The sequence below is a fragment of the Anser brachyrhynchus genome (assembly GCF_964034855.1).
Source record: "Anser brachyrhynchus genome assembly, chromosome: 4".
In the NCBI taxonomy this organism is placed as follows: domain Eukaryota; kingdom Metazoa; phylum Chordata; class Aves; order Anseriformes; family Anatidae; genus Anser; species Anser brachyrhynchus.
Window position 1 is genome coordinate 39,754,637 of NC_137698.1, and position 18,949 is coordinate 39,773,585.

General features: G+C 34.1%; 2 protein-coding genes across 11 annotated transcripts in view; one reads left to right on the top strand and one right to left on the bottom strand.

Annotated features, from left to right (window-relative positions):
- Window positions 1–18,949, top strand: part of LOC308194894 (uncharacterized protein) — a 293,597-nt gene that overhangs the window by 229,068 nt on the left and 45,580 nt on the right. For 6 of the 10 annotated variants that reach the window (XR_013951022.1, XR_013951023.1, XR_013951035.1 and 3 more), the window contains 2 exons: window positions 6,441–6,564; window positions 14,720–14,847. The gene's annotated coding sequence lies outside the window, so the exon portion shown is untranslated. The other 4 variants (XR_013951027.1, XR_013951030.1, XR_013951026.1 and 1 more) reach the window with 3 other exon arrangements.
- The window catches only part of LOC308194886 (uncharacterized protein), a 705,306-nt gene that overhangs the window by 129,050 nt on the left and 557,307 nt on the right, over window positions 1–18,949 (bottom strand). The window lies entirely within an intron of this gene.

Consider the following 18,949-nt stretch of genomic DNA (forward strand, 5'->3'; position numbering starts at 1 on the left):
CGAGTTCATGCACGCAGATGGCTGTCAGTAAGGTCCATGACGTTTAGATGTTTGTCTCCTGGAACTTATCCTGAAGTTGTAAACTTTGGCTGGTGCAGAGAATTTGAGCTTTGTTATGATTTGTGCGCATTCTCATGTCTGACAATTTAATAACCGCTTGCTGCTTCTCTTCTACTACATAATACTGAACAATAACTACACTTGAAGGTTTGTATTTTCTGCATGTTATTAAAAGGAAAGTTATGCCTCGAGGCAGTTTGTAATAATTCTGCAGTTAAAGGCAAAAATCAGAAGGAACAAAACTGATCTGACACTGTTTCAGCTCATGTGAAACAGTAAACGTATTAACTTTGGTTCATTTGTGAGTAGACATAATTTGTAATTAAATATTACAGTGTATGTAATCAGGGTTTACTTCTTTAAGCTACTGAAACAGTACTGTTGGAAAATATTGAACCATAAACAGACTGGAAAAGTACTGGAGCTTTTTTTCTTTTTTATTCAGGCATTTAGTACAAATTGTTAAAACAAAATAGCAAAGTATTTTCATTGAATTTTGCTCACATCTGAATAGAAATGTTTTGTTATCATTGCTTAAATCGGATTTAAGATATAAAATTATTTAATACTATTCATATATTTATTTGACCTAACAAAGTTAATTCTATAAAAACTTACAGTGAAATAACCCCTTGAGATACCTCTGAATTAGAAACAATTTCATGGTTTCAAGAAGTTGAATTTACGTATATACACAAGGTCCTATGATTTAAGTAAGGGTCTATCCCTTCCTTCCTTTCCTTTCCCCCATCTCTCTTTTTTTTGGAGAGAAGCACCTATGTGTACAGGTCCTTTTGTAAGAAGAAATTTTTATGATGTTATTTATTTGCAATCTCCCATCTTATTCTCTCTGTTTTCTGTAGGACACTTCAGAAATCTTTTTTTTTTTCCTAGTACACAGTCACATGGTTTGAAGATTTACAGACTTTTTAAAATCCTGCTTTATTTTCAGTGACTTGGCCTTTTCAAACATGCTAATGTTCCTCATGAGAATTTCCTATTAGAATTACTGCTCAGGTTAATAAATATATGATCTTTTTTGATATCTAAGTGGGAGTTGAATACCTTTGAATCTAGCCAAGAAATCTGTAGGAAAACCTAGCTTTTAAGTAAATGTTTGCCTAACAAACTATCCTGACTTTAAGCTCCATTCATAATGAAGTGCTTTTCTGGTCTCGGTCCAGCAGCCTTAGCACCTTGCAAAATCATATCACTGATTTCCTAGTGTGCCATTATTTCTCATAAGGCCAATGCCATAAATCTATTCACACTTTACTGCAGATAACAAGTAGCGGATTCCCTTGACTCTTATCTTAAAATGGTCAGCATAAAGTTGTAGAGTTCCCAGAGTTCGAGTTCCCCTACTGGTGTCTAGGCTTATTCTGGGAAAGGAGATGCATCTTGGTAACTCCAGGATCTTGTAAATGCAAAAGAAAATATATAACAAGAAAACAGTTGTCATTTCAGGGAGTTTCATATATTTTGTTTACTGAAAGACCTGAGCAGTCATTTGTGTAATTTGATATGCTGCATGTTTAATGGCCAGAGGGCTATTAAATGGTTTTCTTGTTGCCCTTGCATTAATTTCAACAAAAGTGTTATTTTCAAAAGTCAGTGTCTAAAGTTTGTTTTCTAAACTTGATATAGGTAGCTGTGAGTTGCACACCTAAATAATGCAATCCTCCAAACAGGCTGGCAATTCAGTATCATCCACTGAAGGACAAAGAATATCGAGTACTGGAGAGCCAAAGACTACTGCAGATATTTGTATTATATATTTAGATTAAAAATAAGATTGCATTATAGAAAGTAAAAGCGGTAATTTCTGAAGTTCCACCTAGCATAGCTATGAAAAACCCTCTGTTTCTTCCATCTTTCAAAAGATACTACTCCTTTTTTGGCTGTCAATACAGCTAGTCTAGAGACAAAATCACACTTGGTTGACAAAATATTTCTCAACTGATCATTGTTCTAATAACTGAAGAACCATAGTATAATAATAATCTAAAAAAAAACTTTATACCTTCTGATTTAGCATGACAGTAGCTGACTTGTTGACAGACTCAAAGCTACTGGTATGTAGAAACACTTTGGAATGGGAAGACGAGTCCCTTTCATGGTAACAGCTCATTTTTCTTCCTTCTATATTAATAGAATGTTGAGCAAGATTTTCCATTTAGTTTGGCTGGGATTTTTTTTTAATTATTATTACTGTCTTTTTAAACAATGAGCTGCTTTAGCTTTTAAAAATTGGTAAAGTAGATTTAAATTTCAAAGTACTAATTACTAAAAGGAAGTACTAAGAAATAAGATAGTAAAGAATCCAGTGGGCATGCACTCTTGAATGGAGATTTTGGCTATTGTGATGTCTTCTCAGGTTGTGATGCTGCTTCATGACAGATGCATACTGGGTATATCATCTATGGTTGCTGGGTATATCATCTATGCATGATTGCTTAAATTAAATCCAGAAGAGTAACCAAAACCCTTACCTGATTTATTTCAGCTTTTCTAAGAGTATTATTTCTATGTAGAAATTACAATATACCAAATAAAAACAACCCTAGAATGCAAGTCTTATAGTTAAAATCTATTTTTTAATTCTATTTCATTTAATTTTGTAATATAATGCAAGGTAGACTTAAAAGTACATACTATTTTGGTGGTATTTAAAATTATACATGGGTGTGTGGCCAGTTTCTCCTTCCACATAAACAATTTCCTTCTATTTTCCTTCTTTTTGTGATCTATTTTCTTATTCTTACTGCATTGAGGTTGTTATTATGTTTTGCCAGAGGCTTGACTTGTATGTGGTTGTGTTTGTGGAGTACTTATTTTTAATGCTAACAGTTCTGATTAGGCTAGTTTTGTGAGTTTGTCAGCTTTATATATAATCCTGCCTAAAAACTTGCATTCAGTCCTAATCTCTAAAATGGTACAAAAAATAATCATTAAAAATGAGGCTTCTTACAGGGTTAGCTTAAATCCATTTTATTATGAAACCAATCGCTTTTCCTTTCCCCCTTTCTTGTTTCCAGTATGGATTTTATAAATGCTGCTTTTTTTTTGCTAGCAAACATGCAAGATAAAGTTAAATACATGTTATGAAACTTCCTGTATGGTTACAGCTGAGAACTCAATTTTTGACAGTATAACTCTGCTCACTGCTGATAAACTAAAAAAATGCAAACAATTGGGGGTGGGAGGAAGGCACATCAAATTTTTAAGGGACTAGATTTTTCTAGTCCATAAACTGTTTTGTATTCTGAATGTTCAAAATACTTCCATGTTGAAATTATTCTGAGAAAAGACACAGATAAACATAAAGTCATTTTGCTGGTAGCCTGAGCAGTCACCTATGATGCAGAAGAATGAAACAGTAATTCTTTATTCTGCCTGACTACAAGTGGTCCAGACAAGGTATTGCTTCTTCCACAGCCTAAGTGAATAACCTCACCACTGGGTTTATGAACTCAGCCTTTCTCTCAGTGGTCCAGTGAAGGCTCAGCTATTTGTTTAATTCTGCTGCAAAACTTGTTGAGAGACTAACTCAACATTGAATATTGAGATAGTTCTAAGTAAGAACTGAACTTCAGTTTCATCATATTCATCAGCGATCCTGGCTTTCCACCAGGAATCAGGCTGTGTCCTATTGCTAGGAATTTTACTGCGATATTTCTTCCCGGAACTTCAGAAAATTTTTACATTAAACATTCTTGAAACCAGTGGATATTTTCCATGATGAAGTTGTGCATCAATACACTACATTTTCTGATTTAAGAACAAACAAACAAAAACATTCTGCCTCATGAAAGAAAAACAATTGTTGTGACTGGCTCAGAAATTTATTAAGGCATATGAAGATGACTCTCTAATTATGTGGTTTTTTGTTGTTGTTGGTTTTCAAATCCTATAATTAAAATAAGTGATACAAGTTTATCAGTTTGTCACAGCCATCCATAGGGAAACTTTTATTTCTACAGCAGTCTATTATCTTGTTAAGCTTTTAAGTGTTATTAACTTTTTTTTAACATCCATCTTTGCTAAGCATGCCTATTTTCGAATATTTTACACGTTCCAAATGGTGGGGGAAAAGAAAAACCTCAAATTTTAGGCTTAATTTTAGGTAAAAGTGAAAAAATCCTATCTTTCTCAATAAGTGTAAACAAACCTAATATTTCAAATGCAAAATCTATGAATATACTTTTTCTTGCATGATAGAAAACAATGAATTATTTCTTGAAAAATATTGCATATTTTTAATTTTCTGTGACGTGTGTTCACAAAGCGTGACTGATTCCAAAACTAAATGTAATCATACATACACATACACAACATTTTTTTAAAAAAGAGAAATATCTTTGTCTTGTATTAAATTACATTAATTACACTGCACTGGGCTTTAAGTTCTGTTCTTTTAATCTGCTGTGTAAAAAAGCACATGAGCACGGGCCATTGAGATATTTGCTTCTGCTCATGTCAAAAGAATTTATATGCAGTGGAAACTGGAGAAAAAAAGCTGAAATATTGTAATATATAAAATATAGATATGAAAAACAGGTACATTAAACTATATACATCATAGATAATTGGACCAGGGCTTGCTTTAATTTAATTAGTTGTGGCTCTCTGGCACTAATACCCAGAAAATGTTCTGGTCTTAAGGTCATTGTTCCTATAAAATGCTAATATTCTAAAGGTTTTCTCCCATTCCAATTGTCAGTGCAGCCAGTAATTCATCTGGTTTAGTGTTAAACACTAGGAACTAAACAACAACAGATTCCTCCTACCATAAAATTTGGCTGGTAATAGTTATCCTCAGCTGGGTACAAGAAATCACCTTCCCATTGTCTTTTTATTTACAGAGACTCTTCTCTGGAGGATGCAATTCCATGTCATTCAAGTGCTCTTTACCCCAGAAATGTGTTTCTATAGAAAGAAACAGTATACTGGTTAAAATCATTTTTAATTATCTCTTTTTATTTATCATTTTCTCATAGTTTCTAATTAGATTTTAAACTTTGATACAGAAGCTCTCTTTGTAAACAAAGCTCTACTAATAATTGTTGCTAAAGAAAACAGTGCTTTTTGTGAGTATAAGATGATAGCAGCCCAAACAAGGAGTTTTTTCCTTTTTTCTTTTCTTGGCATTATATGAAGTATCACTTCCTTTTAGTGTACATAAATATATGTATATATATATTTTTTTTTCTGCTGTTTAATCTGGTATCACACATATGCCATCCAATGAATATAGTAGGATGAAGTTCTCCCAATATCAGTGAGTTGACTCACAGTCAGGTTCATGAGTGAAGTAGAAAAAAATCTTGCAGATTTCAAAACTCCTGGTTTCTACTCCTGAAGATGATAAAACTAAAAACAATAAAAATAGATGAAGGTACAGCAAAACATAACATTTCAAGACTAAAACTTGAACATGATTTTTGTGCTTTATTGATTTTAAAGTGTTTTAATATTATGAAAGTAGAATTAAAAGATTACTCTTACAGAAAAAGTAAATCTTGACATGTGGCAAAAAAACAAAAAAACTTTAGCAATTGCATGCTAAAATATACAAACAAGTTTTTCAGAATATTTATTTTGCATCTGTGAAAGAGTGGGGCTGAATTGCTAAAAAGCTAAAACATAAAAACCAAATAAAAAACTCACCTAGAATATTACTTATTAAGGATTTAGACTTTTTAGTTAAAAAAAAAAAAAAAAAAAAAAAGTTATCAGAAATTTATAATCCTGAACACTGTCCCTAGGATTAAATTGTTAATCACTCACAATGATTGTAGAAGTATTCAACCTATAAGCCAAGTTTAACAACTTCTTGTGTGATTTGAGGCTGAATGAGATCCAGAGAACATACCAGTAAACATATGTGCTTTTTGATTCTAAGATCTATGGACAGGCAGAGTTCAAAATGTTCAGCAGCTGGAAAGTGATCAACATTTAGTGATTCCATACTATTTTTCTGATTTTCTTCCTTTCCAGCTTGTAGTTTCACTCCTACCAGGCTCTTTTCAGATGATGTTAGTGTGAATGTAAATAAAGGCAAAGCTCTTTTCACACCTGACATTTTGAGTAATCCTTTTGTCCTGGGCACAGATGAAGACAAACAAGAAGCAAGAATATGCAGTAACTGCAAAACTTAGCTCTTAATTCTTCTTGGAACTGTAGTAATTTGTTCAGGGGAGGTCAAAATTTCTTTCTTACAGCTGACAACTGTTTCTGGAACAGTTGTTGGAGCCCTGTTGACTTGCTTTTCCTTAAGAGAGTGGAGAAATTATGAAACTTTTATTACTATTATTATTAGACCTATTTCTAGATTTTCCTTCCAGATTTTTTATGTGTATCTTTTTTTTTTTCTCAAGTCCAGAGCAATTTTGTTATGTTTGAGAAGCAGACTATCTTTGAGGAGAGCTTCGTTAACCTGAAGAATGTGTCTACACCAGGATTTCTCCTGCTATATTTTTAGAGAGCTTGGTGTTTATCTAGGTAAGCTTTTTCTATACAGTGATGTACATACTGCTTCTGAGGCACCTGCTTACAAAGTGTGTAGAGTAATGCTGACATATTTTTCTTTATTTGTTTTTTTGTTTGTTTTTTTTTCACTGTCATCATATGGTGATGTATTTTCTTGTAAAATCCTATGCTACTGCGCTTTTTGGGACACTTGCATGTGAAATCTCTCTTAAACGCATACCAGATAATAAAGTTCTGGACCTTAAAGTATCCCAAACAATTTTCATCTGTTTCGTATGCCTATCATAGTGATAGATTTCAACTGCAAAATCCCACCTAATTTCCAAATATCCTGTATATCCTGTTCTTGCAGAACTAATACTTACATTTTTAGTGAATTTAGAGCATGCAATATTTGCCTTTATGACCCTTTCATTTGCTGAAAGCTGTCTTACCACTGATGTACCAAAGGAGAAACTGAAGAAAACTGCACTATGTCCTGTAATATGTGGATGAATTTTGTTTGAATACTCTGTTTGCTCTTCCTGTGTCATTTTACAGCAAGTATATTTGAGAACTGCATCTGGTTTGGGCTTTTTCCTTTTTTTTCTTTTTTTTTCAGCCAACCCAGTGAAAGTAAGCTGACTGTAGGATTTGATATACAACTTTCTAGCAAAAGAATATCACTGCTATCTTTCTGTTTTAAACCAACCAGGGCATTAATTTGCTTCATGATAAGGTAGTGCTTCATTGTATCATATATCATTAGTTTGACACAGTAAAAGCTAACACAAATCAAAAGAAAACAAATCCTTTTACTAGTACTTCTTCCAAGCTGACTAATGCTTCTTTTTGTGAAATCTCACCTAATTTGCCTTGCGACTATATTAAAGAGCTCCAATCTCAAAGAACCATCTTTCTTTACTTCCACTACCAGAGGTGGAATTGCTACACTGAAGGATGTGGATGCAAAAATGCTATTGCGAATTAAAAAAAAATTTAGGTCAAAACGTGCCTGCCTACATAGTGGAACTGTTGTCTTTGGTAACTGTTAATGTTGACCAAAATTATCTTACAAAATAAGCATACATGTGTGAACATAAACAAGTACTTCTAGAATTAAAAAATAATAACAATCCAAAATACTTCTTTGTAATATGATATGGTCTATTCATCTAGCTCTATGTTTTGAAACTGAGCATACAATGGCACTGTAAAAAATATGAGTACTTTTAGTTCATCATGGACAAAAAATATTTTCTAGTCATATTGAAAAGCAAATATGTACTGTCACTCACAAGATGAGTCTTGATATAGAAAAGAGAAAAAAGTAGTTAGACTTTGTTCATTACAAAAAAAAAAGCTGCAAAGCTGGATAGGTTGTGTAGGTTTGTGTAATTTAATACTATTTTAAACCAGTTTTGATGCTAAAGTGAATAGTTCATATGAAAGTTCTATTCCAGTAGTTTTGTTGCAGTAATCCTATATAGCAGGAGCAGGTCTCTGTAGACTGTCACAGGCGTTGTTTCATTACATCATGACAATGAAATGCACAGATAGTCCCAACAGATTTTTTCTGTCAATATGATGAGATTGGTGTGACATCTGCAAGCTCCTGAAATAAATAGGGAATTGGTATTCATAACATCCTACAGAGGGATTATAGTGGGCACTTAAGAATTCTTTTTAATTCACTATAAATACTTTGGCCACCACACATCAAAATCATTTAAAATTTTACTTTAAAAAATGATTTAGCTGTTTGAAAACTCCATAACTTCATTCTACCTATCAATATGACCAGCAAAGCAATCTGTATGGGTTTGTGAAATTGATCCAGGCTTCAGGTTTGTTTTTATTTTAGTGTGCTATTTAGAGAAAGGCTTTTTAATACACTTGGAAATTACCCTTCTACTTAGAAACTTTTTAACATATGTAAAGAACATCTGAAAACATAGTTCTCGATTTGGATGAAAATGCATATGTTTTGAAATGGTTACTATGCTTTCTCTGAGGCTTAACAGCATTATCTGTAGAACCAGGAGCAGAACTGATAAACTGATTTGTTAAAGAAATCAGACTCAGTCTCTGAATCATCTAATGACCTGCTCATTGAACCGAAGGCAGATGGATGTGATGTTAGTTGTACAACACTGGCTACAGAGTGACGTACATTTAGCAAGCTATTTTTACAGTCTTTTTAGGTTACGGGAGACCTATGGCTTCGATTCCTGTCTTGAGTTTGTCCAACCCTGTTGCAAGAGAGGACTCTTATTATCAGTTCTGTTGGGAGAAGTATTTCATGTTTATATTTTCATTCAAGAATGTTACCTTCTAGCATTAGGAAAAAAAAGTGATTTATATATATTCTTTGGCTGTGCTGTGGATTATTTTAGTGTACTCTGGCTCCCAACCTTATAAAAGGCCGAAGTTGTTATAGATGGGTCTATTTAATCTCCTACTGAAATCAATGGAAAAACTTCATGACTTCACAGGGAGTTTAAGTAGCATACCAAAGTCCTTCTGAGAAGTACTGTGTTGCCTAGTTGAAATATACAAATTATATTAGAATTTGTTGCGGTATCTGGATGATGTTATAGCCATGAAAGTTTTCAGTTTAAGTACGTGTTACTGAAATTCATATTGCATCAAGTTATCACCATTTTTATTAAGCCGAAAATACATAACTTTAATAATTATTGTGTCTTGTTTGACATTTACTGGAGGGCTTATTCTGATTTAGTTTTTCATTCCATAGTAGTATTGTTTTGCATTAGAGTATGGTCTTTGTCTCACAAGTACATAATCATTTAAGAAAAAGAAAGTTACATTTAAGCCTTTTTTTTTTAGTAGAGTCCAAATAGAGGCTGTGCCTAGGATATTTGCACCTACAGATACACATACATTTTAACTTTTTCGTTATTCTACAAGCTTTCTGAAGTGATGATCGTGTGTAAATAATCTACTATGATTTTCTGTTTCAAACTATCATTTTCCTTGATTCAAGTGCCATGGAAAATTTGTCATTCCATCGTCTTTTCTTTTTTGCTAAGAACTTGTGAACTATCTTTGATTTACTCCTTTCTGAGGGAGTCCCTGCCTGGCAATAAATAGATAAATCTCTGCTTTAATGCTATTTCTCCCCCTTGGGTGTGTTTCAAATGCTTTTAACTAGAAGAGATTTTGCTGGAGTAATCCATCAGTGCTAGTAAGACCTTGTTCAAATTGTGGAAGCCAGTAGTGGTAAGATAACTGGCTCTGAAGGAGGTTAAAAGAACGTTAACCTTGAAAAAAGACACGACTGTTTCCCACAAGGATGCTCTTCTAGGTTGGACAAGTTTAATTAAGGAAGCTGAGTAGAATTTGGAAATGTTCCCTGAGTTTCCTAACAGCTGGGAATTGGTTTGGATCTAGATAAAAGCAGGTGCTTTAGTTTCAGAGGATGAAAATGGAAGGGGAGGGGAGTTGGGGAAAAAAAGAAAAAAAGTCCCTCTTTTGCTATTATCTGTAAAGGAGTCAATTAATAATCCTACTACAAAACTATAGAAGTTGTGTGGTTTTGTTTGTTTGTTTTTTATTACTCAACTGGTGTGAAGATAGAAGGGGAAATCAAAGTATCAGTCAGTGAATTTACTGGTTCTCTCCAGCTACCTCTGATTTTTCAGATTGAGAATCAGCCAGTAAGCTCATAGGATCAGGAAATGAATTGCTATAAATTTAAAAAAAAAAAAAAAAATAAAAGTAAAAATCTGTGACAACTGTCATTTCAGGAAAAAAAATATAGTTTTCTGAATAGTTCTGAATAGACCAATTATTTTATCCCTGGGGCTTAGCTGTGTAACAGCTAAAGTGGAAATCTGAAAATGATAAGTGTTATTTTTCATGTTTGTCTTGTTTCATATGTAAAGCATGTACTTTATTTTCTTTTTCTTCCTATACCGTAATGACCATTGCACCCTGGATATTTATGTACAGCTTGATTTTTATTTACAATATTACTGTTATTTATTATATAAGAATACTTTTCAGATATTTTTTAACAATAACAGGACTGAAGTGAAGAACGCGCTTATAGGTCTTCCAAGGGAGGCAAGTATTTCATTATAACTGACTTCAAAGTATCTAAATGCTGTAGCACGATTTGGGAGCTTGATGTCTATGGCTTCTGGAGAGACTGAAGGTTACATCTTACGTCCATTACACCTTGCAACTCAGTACCAGGCTAGAGGCACCAGGCCAGGTGGCACGTCCAAGTGTTTTATTGCTGCAACATAAAAGGAGATTAATTTATGCCCAGGAAGTAGAACCTAGTTATTCCTGCCTACGAATATGTGAATGGTTCCTAATCTTTACACTGAAATAAAGTGAATATACCACTTGACCTACTAGCGTGGTTACTTGCCTGGTACAGCAATGTCCTATTCAATCTGTCATCCTGTTCCTGGGTATATATTTCATAATAAGGTGCTGCTTCATGAAACAGATGGAAAGGGGGGAGCAAAGGTTTGCATTTCCTTGAACAGAGAAGTGGATTAATACCAGGTGAGATGCTGTTTTAACCATTGCCTACAAGAAATGCTTCAGGTGAGAGTGATTGCTGGCTCAAGTGCTGCAGATGGCCCAGGCAGAAGAATATACTGTATGTGGCTCTGAGTACCTTGCTGGGTGTTGGATGGGTGCAGTTCAAATGAAAGTGTTTCTGAGCATTCCCTGACACAGAATTGGTGCAGCTAGGAACTCTAAAATAGAAATGTTGATGCCTGCTGACTCCTAATCTCCTCTTCAATATTAGAGATAATTCAGTTAATTGTTTACATACCCTGGGACATGCTTTGGTTGGAAATCCAGATCAGTGTGCAGTTTGGCAAAGACTGCTTGCAGAGATCAGTAGTCACTCAAAATGTTGCTTTAGCATTGGCTTTGTGTTATGTTTGGGAAATGGAAGAGGAAGCTGCCTTAAAAATTGAGCCATCTTTTAACTGGGTGAATTCCCCTCTTTTTCAGCTGATACTGTGATCTAATGCTGAAAATTACAGCCACTATGTCAAATCAACCCCACTGGAATTGTTAAGATCAAAATAGATCACAGCTAATTCTAGTAATGATTAGTGACTATTCATATGAATAAAAACCTTGACATATGGAGATGTATCACTGCAATCCAATATTTATCAAGTGATAGTTTTACACAAATAATGAAATGTGATTATTCCCATGAGAGGTTTTTTCCACTTTAATGTTGTAATTAGTAGACTTGAAATTGCAATTTGTCAAAATGCCAACAAGTGAAAAATCTATTTTCTGAAGAATCCCACCTGTTAGTAGACAGCAAAGAAGAAACTTAACTTAAGCTGTCTTTCTGAAATAAATAATAATAATAATCCTGTCTACACCTTAAAAACACTCTAATATCCACACAGCCTACTCTGTCTCATTCCTCTGTCCATTTTTTTTTTTAAGGCAGTTCTGGGGAGAGAGGTTTGGAATCAACTTTTGAAAATAATATTGTGTTTAAAGAATGGGAGAGGAATAAAGTTACTGCTTAAAAATATCGTTCTAATTTCAACTTCCATGTTCTTCCATAATTGCTTGGAAGAGCTAATTAGACTTTGGGGAACAAAGAGTATGTTTATACTATACAATGAAGCCTGATGCAAGCTGGCTTTTGAACCAAAATAGTTGACTGACTGTATTAGTGTAGCACTGAGCAGAAAAATAAAAATAAAAAAAAATCATAAGACTTGCTGAGAGGTTACCGAATATTTTGCAGTGGGTAGCCAGCATTTGGTCATGTGCATACAAACTGCCCTTCCTTCTCTCTCTCCTCCTGGGCTCATCTTTTGGATCTGGTATCATACTATGGATTTGCTGCTGCATGTTCTGGGTAGAACACATCAATCAGTAATGCTTATTGCCAGGAGTTTTGAGGTGATCCTATGAAAATATCTGGCCTAGCTCTTAGATTGGTTAGTCCAGATATTAGCTAAATTATTTGTTGTGCCCCCAGCATGCAAGGACTTGATGTAGATACCTATTGTCAGGGAAAATACTGACATAAATCGGATTTTCAAAGGTTTAACTACCTGCAGAGGTTCTAAGGATTCCAAAGAACTGCATGAAAGATATCCAAGACATGCATCATTTGTTTTTCTTGTTCCCTAAGGTAAGGAAAGGCAAAAGTTTTGCTTCTCTTTTGGTTTTAATCTATGCATGACTGCAGATTTGTGTGTGTGCCCCCTCACTTTTTCTTTTCTTCCCCTGTGTGCTTTTTATTTGTTTGTTTTCATGCTGGATGAAAAACCACAGACCAAGCTACCCTATAATTCTGGATAATTGAGTTATTCATTTTAAAATCCTTAGTTGGTAGGAGGAAATAATCACTGTGCCTGTATGAATTAGAAAGGTGCCATTCCATTGAAACCTAGGTGAGACAATTTGTTTCTGGAATACCAGCTAGAACTGAGCTGCTGGAGAATTAATACCTTTTGAGATAAAACTAGACAAAACAGCTTTAAGCCTCCTTTTACTTGTTGGTACCTGCAGTTCTGAACATTTTAATTGAAGTTTTTCTTTTTTTCCACATAAAAGATGAAAGCTTTGTCCATCTGTTTGAAATGTTATTTTGCTTAAAAAAAAAAAAAAGAACAAACATTTTGATGGTTAAACTGTAATGTATTATTTTAAAAGCACTTGGTCATATCCTCACTTGGTGTAAAATCAATTCTGAAGTTAACTCTACAACAGAAAATAATCTAATCCATTTACCTCTTTCACAACATTCAGTTTTTGAGAGGTCCAGCATTTAATAATATCTGAAGGAAAACACCATTTTTGTTTATCATATGAGTGGTTGTATCTGTACTTTTTCATCTGTGAGACTGCTAATCCTTAGCTACTAATTAAACAGTCTGGAAAACAAGGTTGAAATGAATGATCTGATATATTTATATAGCGGCATTATTTAGTGTGTCATAGCCACTAGCTGTTTTGAGGGATGCCACTGTCAGGATTTTCAAGTTGTAACATCTGTCCTGTGAGAGAACAGCTCTGGCCTTAAACAGGGCATTTCAGCTTCGCTTTCTCTGCCTTCATTTAAAAAAAAAAAAAAAAAAAAAAGTTAAAGAATGGAATAAATATGTCTAAATTGCTATTGTAAAATATTCAAATGCAAGCATCTCTAAACTTCACTGCACGTGGAGAAAGTAATACACAGATGACACCACTACTATTGAAAGGTGAACATCTGAAGATTGGCTTTATTAATAAAACATTCTGACACCAAGCACCTGAATACATTTTAACATACTTACATACTTTAGCAGTTGTCCAAGCAAAGCAATGAATCTGGAGAAAGTAAAATGATGTCACATTTTCTTTAATAATGGACAAATACTTCAGGGGATATGTTTTTATTTCCTTTCTGATTGTGACCAAGTTTTGCAAAATTGTACAGAATGTAATGAGCTATTGAAGGGTATACAAAATTATAGCTGCAGTCAGTAAGGACATTTCCTTGAATGTAAGCTCTCTAATGTTACAAATAACTGATTATAATCTATAAAATCTTGGGCTGAGTTTTTCTTTGGAGTTGGTCAGTAGCATTGTCGCTGTTGAATAATGCTGGCTATAAGCAGTTTAGGAAATGCAGAAAAAAGAAATCTTTAGCACTTGTAAGAAGGGTAAAAAACATAAAAGCAAGTTTCATTAATTCAAGGAATAATCACTGGATAATCAGTGATTTTAAAGAGGTTTACAGTAGTTCATAACACCTTGTTAAAGCAAGTGGCTAGAAAATATACTGTATATAATTATTAATATTTAATAACATGAATACATTGAAAAGCATTACCTGTGGGCTGATGATAATAGAGGGCATTTAATTAACCCATTCATTAATCAGGACGGAGTTTTCACAATCCTGGTCTTGCTGTTATGGAAAGATATAGAGGTGCTTCAAATAAATGTTAGGTAATCTCAGGTAAAATATGTCTGAGTAAATATGAAGTAAGACATTAGAATGACACAACTTTGAGAAATATTGGTAAGATTTTAAATTTCAAAACAAAGGAAAAAACATTGAATCTGTACAAATATTGGAGAAAAAAGAGGTGTGAGAGTGAAACTGGGATAGTGAATTATAGAAACATTTTCATCTGTAACATTTCTCTTCTGCATTTTCCATATTCAGCAACAATGTTGACCTCATTGCTGCCAGAAAGAGTAGTTCACGTAGGATGTCCAGAAACCAATCCAGGGAAAGCCCATGATCTACGGTTTCCTAATTCCTGTTTCCAGCTGCCTTCATTGTGGAAAAGAGTGAGTATATACAAACGCATATCAAACAAACAACTATTAATTTGGATATCTGTATGATGTTGCATCAGTACCTCAGGTTGCTGTTATGCTTGCAAATTATACGGGTTCCCAAAATTATCCTTTTGGTGGAACATGCCTACTGCTTATGTGATGTGATTTCAGTTGTAAAATTAATATGGTTAATATTAAAGTATTTGTGGAATCCAAGTTGATCTGTAATGTAGTCTTAGTTTTCTGTTGTCAATTACAAAGAAAAGGAAAAAAAAAATGCTTACTACTTGATGGCTTCCATCAAGTTTGTCCGTTTTCCATGGACAAACTAACTGTTGGAATCTAAGTTCCTGTGGGTTTTTTGTCTCATGACTGAACCCTCTTGTCTTTAATATGTAATGAAATCCAAGCAAAAGTTTCCTCCCTGATAAAAATTAATTAAATAAATAAAATTTAACTCCTTTTGGTAGCTCAACTCCTTTAAAGAAGCCAGAGAAAATACTTCTGTGTTGTTCCACACATCTGTAGTAACTGACAACTTTTGAAAACTAAGATTTCTCTGTCAGGTTAGACTTAAGTGTAACAGTGACTTCAGAACTGATAAGGAAGTGAGGATAAACTGATTTCCATCTAAGAAGTGTGATCCAGTGTTTTATAACGTGGCCTTCTGTTTAATTTCTTGCATGTGCATAACTCCCATTGATTTCAAAACCTGGAAAATGGCCTAGGGGATTATCTTCCTTATCTCCAAATTTAAATTTAGTGTTGGAGATGAAAAATGGCATTTCATTGCAAATGCTTAGCAAAACAAAGTAACTTTAATTTAATAAGCCAATTATTTTCCTATTAATTAAACGTGTATTGATTGTTGCATGAACAATTATTGAGTTTAGCAAGTATGAAAGAGATTATTCTACTTTTAATCTAATTAGTTAAGAATTGCAGGGGCAATACAAATACATGATTAAAAGGTACTGTACTTGTGAGAAAGTTAAGGATTTATTCATAAGAAAAAAAATTGTATGAGTATATATTGTAGAATTTACATTAGAATTTGAGGAAGAAACGGCTTTAGAAATCTGATAGCTGACCATCTCTCCCTGTACCTAAAGATTATATTTACATGTGTGAAGGAGACAATGATGGGATATGTACCAGTCACACTTATAGACCTTAATAGTCTATTTACTAATGCCAATAAATAAACATCTGTTTCCTTACCACCAAAGGACTGGAAACCTCCTAAAAATAAAAATAAAATAAAATGCTGCACCTAGAGTAGACAGTTGAGGGAGAAATTCATAAAGAAAAAATGCTCTCTTTAAAATATTGTGTTTCCCCCTGCAGAGTAGGGGCTGTGTAGCAAAAGAAAGCACAGGACAGCTAGGATCTTTTCTGCTAGAGGATATAGACGTGTAAATCTTTTGGATAAATCAGGGCACTGAGAATGTGTGTGGATGAGAGGGATGAGTGGTGCAGGCTGAACAAGGGTGAATAGCCCTTTCTGCCTCTACGTAGCACACACAGCAATCATGAAAAAGCTTACACTCTAATTGTTATGTAATTGTTAAATGATATAAAATTGGAATGGTTTCACTGACAAGGATGACTGATTTTATAAGGAATTTTTAAGGAGATGAACCACAAATTTAAGTAATCCTGGGCACTATTTTATAGCTCTATCAGACAGATGAGGTTTGAAGCACTTGCTAGCTAAGCAAGCAAGTAGTGTGTTTAATTCTATTTTCATTAATGAGAAAGTGACTGTTGCGATGTGTCCCATAAAATGGTCAGAGAAGTCTGGTGAAGAATTGTGTTTAAACCAAAACAAAATCAATTGAAGAGAGAGTGAACTAATTGTGTTGCTGCAAGATTATGGTCAGAAGAGACTTGAAATGTTAGGTAGTTCAGAAAAACTGTAGTTAAGCAGGTGTAGTCAGACAGAAGTAGCATTGTAATATGCATAGTTTTTTCACTGAAAGATTTCATTTAGCTTTCTAGCTGTTAAACACAATGGAAATAGACGTGTAGAAGTAAAAAGAAATTAGAAAGGAATACTTGAAAGAAACTAACAATCCCCTATCGGATATGTAGAAAAAAGAATAAAACAGTGTACTTAGTGATCAAACCCACAACCAGGTAAAATGATTCTAACCCAGAAGTATCAATACTTACACGTGGCTGAGACTGGGCAGGAAACGGTGAACTTAAATATCAAAGGCATAGAAAATTTTCTACTATTTGGTCATGCAAGCTACCATAAACCACTGAAAGACAAACGAATGCCTTCTGTGTCATTGCTTCTAACTGCCACTGCAACATTTTTATATCCGTTGTAGAGTTTATGAAGTCTAGAATTTCACTTTTTAGTATTTTGGAGATAAACTTAAGAGGATAAAGATCTGTGAGCATTCACTGTGTGATTTCATCTCATGTTTCAAATTAATTAATTTCTCTTTTTAAATGTCAGGCCAAATTACCTGCTAACCTGCTCTTATGTGGATTTAACTCCACTGATTTCACCCATAATTTATACTAGTTATATATTAGTGAAGTCCTACCTGATACAAGAACAGATCTCTCTATTTTTTTTTCCCATTTGGCTTGCTCCTTTGTCATAAACTACATTGGCCAGCCACAGAAGGAGTATCACAAAAACCATCACTGTCTTTTCCCAGATGCATAGAAAAGAAAATGTGTCTTTGTGTCTTTATAAAATATAATTGATAAAGATAAAAGGTGCTTGCATCTGAATCCTTGGGAAAATTTCTTCAAGTTGCTTTAAAGCCAATAAAAATTCATAAAGCTTCTCAAAATGTGTCATAGAAATTCAGTATACCTAATGGTAACTGTCTTTCAGAACATATAACAGTAAAATGACTTGCCCAAGGTCAAAGTGGATCAACAGTTTCAGCGTGGATCAAATCCTATGAGCTCTTGTTTTAGTTCTTTGCTTTTGCTATGAAGCTGTTTTCTATTTCTTTAGCTATGACAATTTAAAGCCAGTCAAATACTTGTGCATATTTCATCTTTTCTTCTATAATGTCTTCAAAATTATTTATTTTGTGAAATAGAATGAAACAACCTCTGTCTCAATTTGTTTGATTTCATTCTTCTTCAAGCACGTCCTGATTCCAGGTCATAGGCTCGTTGTAGATTATCTTGCCCATGCTTTTCTTCCCATTCACGGTTTGATGCTGCGAAGGTAGGGGGAATTAGCAGTCTTCTGCAGCAGCTGTTTCATCCACTGAAGACATGGACTGTGCATTACTGGCTTTTAGAGTGAATTAAGTGCCCTTTGACCTATTGCTCATGTGTCAGTAAAAGAAGCTGATACAGCTGTTTCTCAGAGGACAGCAAATGTATCAACAAAACACTTTGTTGAGAGAGCTGCATTGCACACATCTAGGCTCTGTACCTAGATGTGGCGAATGAAGGCTATTTTGGGTTGACAAATATATAATAACTCAAGCAGAGATTTGTAAAAAGCAAAGTTTGTTCTGCACATCTTGAATCTTTTCAATGTTTTGGGCCTAGGAAAAGCTGGGATTGTTTTAGGTCAAGGAAACAAGATTTGCAATGTTTTCTCTTGCAGGCAGACTTTCAGAAGGATTTTAGGATCCCTCCGTTGTGAGACTGTCCTGAAACACTCCTTTCTCTGTTTCTCTTTTCTGTCCGTGCTTCTTTGTTTATTGAACTAAATTAACTGTTTAAAAATTATCATCAGTGCGTATTTCTGCAAGTCTTATGGGTATGAGTGGTGAGTGGTGGGCATGCACTGAAACTTGGCATGTGAAAGTTCTTACACTTGCATACTTAGTTTTTAGTAGTCACACCAAGGTGAACAGGAAGTGTTACCATCCAAAAAGCTGCCTTTGTGTTTACCAGTATTGTTGTATTCCTACCAATAGCTGGGATATTTCTTGTGTAAGTCAGAGCTCTGTTGCCATTAGTTTCCTTTCTTATTTGATTACATTCACTTTTGGCCATCAGAGGCCTGGACATAAACCTACTCCTGAAAAGAGCTATACTTAAAGGATGAGAAACCCTGAAACGAATTAGTTCAACATTAAAAATGTGTGTATTTGTAGGAAAATGGATGAGTAAGAGG